We start from the raw sequence: 4,864 nt of genomic DNA, 5'->3' as shown, positions 1-4,864 counted from the left end.
TACAGAAGTTGTCTTTTGTTTTCAGCAAGGGGTGGGGAAAGGAGAGAAATAAATTATAAAACACCGCCTTCTCTAGTTTCTCTTTTGCTGCTGCACCCTTTCTTCCTGTCTCTTACAAAAAGGAAAATGTTCATGCTCAGCATTGGGAGTACCTGGGGAAAGCAGATGTTCTTGCAAAAGAAGAGCTGGGGTTTTCAGTGGATTGCAAGCTCAGCAAAATGACCTGGGTGATAGGACCATTATCTTAGACTACTTTAAGTATCTTGAAGAAGAGGCAGAGGGTTGTGGTGGATAGTGAGGGCAGGGAGAGTACTGTTGGAACCAGGAACAGAAAATGGCTAGGTTTAGAGGCAGGAAGATAGGGGTTCAAGTGCTTACTAGCTACATGACTGTGAACAATCCCTTAAACTCTTTAGATCTCAGTTTATTCATGTATAACTCAAGGGTATTGGACTTCAGGACATTGTGATTCCTTATGGAGCCATAAAAGTAATAAAAACATTTATGAAGCACCTATTATATACCAATCTTTCTGCTAAGGATTTTTAAGTAACTTTGCTTGATCCTCACAATGGCTTTGTGAGGTAGGTGCTGTTATTCTCATTTTATATCTGGGGAAACTGAGACAGGTTAAGTCACCTGTCCAGGCTCACATAGCTAGTAAAAATATAAGGCTGATCCTCCTGACTCCAATAAGCTGCCTAATGCCACGATCATATGACTAGTCTATGGTCACAAAGCTACCAAGTGTCAGAAGGAGGATTCCTTCCTCCAGATTCATTGATCTATTTATGATGCTGCATCTCATTCTGAGTTCTTTCTTCCTTCCTTTCTTTCTTCCTTCCTTTCTTCCCTCCTTCCTTCCTTTCTTTCTTTCTTCCTTTCTTCCCTCCTTCCTTCTTTTCTAAAAATACAGAAAAAGGAAATAAACAGAACATCATGTCTAGAACATTAAGGAGGATTCAAAATATATAACAATAAATTTCCATTTCAAGAAAGCTTATATAATATAGAAGAGATTCTATTCATGAGTGTCCATCTTTCCTTTGCTTTCTTGTTCTCTGCTGTGCTTAAGTTGTTACTCTTGATAATTACTTGTACTCCTGAGGACCCTAGGGCTCAAGAGATGTAGGGAAGTGAGAGTTTAGATTCCAGATTTGGCCTGATCTGTAGTTCTCTAGCTTTGTAGGGGGGCGGGGATCCTGGAGGGAAGGAGACTGGGAGAGGAGACCAGAGGAAGGACTGCAGGTTCTTTGAGCCATTACCTGAAGGTAGGACTGCTGGACAGCTGTCTCCCCTCTATGCCCTAGTTCCGAAGGAGTGCCAGATGGAGGAGGAATGGCTTGGAGGTGAGTGTTTGAGGTATGGTGGTCATGGCAACCTCCCCTGCCTCCATGATGAAATGAGGCAACTTTTAGCCACATAGGAACTCTTCGAAGGGGCTTTTATTTTGAAGTTTCCAAAAAAAATGAACATTTCTAAACACACTCAGAATACACAAAGAGAACTGGATCTGACAATGAATTTTTTTATTTTTATTTTTTATTTTATTTTATTTTTATTTTTTAAATTAATTTTATAATTATAACTTTTTTTTTGACAGTACATATGCATAGGTAATTTTTTTTTTTAACAACATTATCCCTTGTACTCTCTTCTGTTCTGATTTTTTCCCCTCCTTCCCTCCACCCCCTCCCCTAGATGGCAGGCATTCCCATACATATTAAATATCTTATAGCATATCCTAGGTACAATATATATGTACAGAACCGAATTTTGTTGTTGTTGTTGCAAAGGAAGAATTGGATTCGGAAGGTAAAAATAATCTGGGAAGAAAAACAAACAAACAAAAATGCTCTCAGTTTACACTCATTTCCCAGTGTTCCTTTTCTTGGTGTAGCTGATTCTGTCCATCATGGATCAATTGGAATTGAATTAGCTCTTCTTTATGTTGAAGATATCCACTTCCATCAGAATACATCCTCATACAGTATCATTGTTGAAGTGTACAGCGATCTTCTGGTTCTGCTCATTTCACTCAGCATCAGTTGATGTAAGTCTCTTCAGGCCTCTCTGTATTCCTCCTGTTGGTCATTTCTTACAGAACAATAATATTCCAGAATATTCATATACCACAATTTATTCAGCCAATCTCCAATTGATGGACATCCATTCAACTTCCAGTTTCTACCTATAACAAAAAGAGCTGCCACAAACATTTTGGCACATACAGGTCCCTTTCCCTTCTTTAGTATTTCCTTGGGATATAAGCCCAGTAGTAGCACTGCTGGGTCAAAGGGTATGCACATTTTGATAACTTTTTGGGCATAATTCCAGATTGCTCTCCAGAATGGCTGGATTCTTTCACAACTCCACCAGCAATGTATTAGTGTCCCAGTTTTCCCACATCCCCTCCAACATTCATCATTATTTGTTCCTGTCACCTTAGCCAATCTGACAGGTGTGTAGTGGTATCTCAGAGTTGCCTTAATTTGCATTTCTCTGATCAGTAGTGATTTGGAACACTCTTTCATATGAGTGGAAATAGTTTAATTTCTGAAAATTGACAATGAATTTTATAATACTGGATTTGAAAAAAAGAAGTATAAGATAAGTTCCATGCTCTCCAAACTATCCTGCTCATCTGTTACTTCTGATCATTTCTGTGTAGACTGAAAAAAACATCTGCTCTCTTCTTTCAAATTTATTTTTTTTTAATTTCAAAGGCCTTTTGGGGGATATTTTCTATTGCTAAATCATGTCCTTCCCCAACTACACACAGAGATACTGAGAGAAAAAAGAAACCTTATAACAAATTAGGATAATCAAGGAGAATGAAGGAAACACAACGGCCTTGTTAAAGATGTGTTTTTTTCCTACTTTGTATCCATCACCTCACAGGTCTGCGGGACCCTTGCTTTGTTTCACAGGTCTGCGGGACCCTTGCTTTGTTGGAAAGTCTTTCAAAGCTTTACAGTGTTGCTGTTCTTTTACACATTGTTACACTGATTTTGCTAATTTCATTCTCATCAGTTCCTGCTTCCCAGGATTCTCTGTTTAGTTTCTCTTGCCATTTCTTATGATACAATATTTCATTATATTCCCTCTATGACTACTTGTTCATCCATTTCCCTAGTGACAGGTAGGAAGCCCTGGACAGCCTAAGTCATTGTTTTCCTTCCCCTGCCCCCTTTTAATTTCCTGCCTCAGGATTAGAAAGTTTGTTTTGCTGGTAGTTATTTATTCCTCAGTCTCTTAACACTAACCCTCCTTCTCCATTCCTACTTGATTTCCTATTAAATTTGACATATTTTTCAGGCTGCCAGTATATTCATGTTCAATCCCCCTTTCTCTCTTTCAGAGGGGTTCATCAAATGCCTGTTCCCCTAGTAGTTCTCATTCACCCCATTTGTAAGAAAGAACAAGTTATTCCTCCTTCCTGCCTTATTGCATTTCTAACCCTCCCCTCTTTCGCCTCCTTAAACCCTCAGAATCAATCCAATCCACCCCCATTTCTTATTTAACTCCCTCAATACTCCTGAAGACATTATGTTTCTAAAGGAACACATTTCTTTTTCCCCCGCTCCTTCCAATTACTCATTCAATTGACTCTAGATTGTTCTGGATCATTGAATTTGTATTTTTTTTCCTACTCAGCTCAAGTCTTGTCACCAGAAAGATCTAATCCAATGTCTCCATACTTGTTCTTAGGATCTTTAAATTATTAAAAATTATTGAGGATCTGTCCAAAAAGTTTTGGTCTATTCGGGTTATATTTATTGCTATCTACCATATTAGAAATAAAAGCTAATTTTGAATTTGTAGACCCTCTGAAAGAGTTTCAGAGACTCCCAGATTCTCTGGATCACATTTTGAGAATCCAGTGATCTAATCCACTCAATTAATAGATGAGGAACTGGAGATCCAGGGAATCACACAAAGTAGTGAACATCAGAGGGGCATTTGAACCCAGCGTTCAAATTTGATTTCAGGGTTAGTGTCTCCTCACCCCTCAATCATTCTATCTGCTTCAAAGACCTGTATGAGAGGCAGATTTTAAAATTAATACTGAAACCGACTACTGGATTACCAGGGTTTCCTTCCTGTCTTTAATGAATATCAGCAGTGTTAGCCTGGGTAAATCCCTTCCCTTTTGAAATGCAGTTTTCTCATTTGTAAGATGGGGGCAAATGATATTTCGTTATTTTCCTCCTAAAGTTGAATAATGGGAAAATATAAAAATGGAAAAAGTTGTTAGAAATCTGGAACAGGATCCAAAATTGGGCAAAATGTTTTTGGCTTTTCTCAGGGCTATTTGGGGTAAAACAATTATTTTTATTTTTATTTTATTAAAATTTTTTTAATTTTCAAAAGATATGCATGGATAATTTTTCAACACCTTGTGTTCCAATTTTCCCCTTCCTCCTACCTACCCCATCCCCTGGATAGCAAGTAGTCCAATATATGTTAAACATGATAAAATATATGTTAAATCCAATATATGCAATTTGTCTTCTGGGCCTTTTCTGAACTCACTGAGGTGACCTGATTGAAAAGAACAGAGATAATGAGAAGTAGCCTGGGTCAGTGGTCAGAATATTTGGGTTCAAATTCTACCTTTGGCCTCTACTACTTTTGTGTCATTGAGCACCAATGGCTTCGCTTTAGCTTTCTCATCTGCAAAATGGGAGTGGACTGGATCTAAATTTTGGATCCTGAAATAGTAGAAATCCCTCCTCCCCAATTATCTCATGGATGAGCTTCTGGAGGGACTGGACTTCCAGAGTTATGAGATAGGCAACTGCAGGTTCTTATCTGGAGCTTTCTGGCTTTTATTCTGGGCGGTGGAGGAAGGGAACAGGTG

The sequence above is a fragment of the Sminthopsis crassicaudata genome, chromosome 2 (genome assembly GCF_048593235.1).
Source record: "Sminthopsis crassicaudata isolate SCR6 chromosome 2, ASM4859323v1, whole genome shotgun sequence".
Taxonomy (NCBI): Eukaryota; Metazoa; Chordata; class Mammalia; order Dasyuromorphia; family Dasyuridae; genus Sminthopsis; species Sminthopsis crassicaudata.
The sequence above is the reverse complement of the archived record's forward strand: the minus strand, read 5'-3'. Positions refer to the sequence as shown.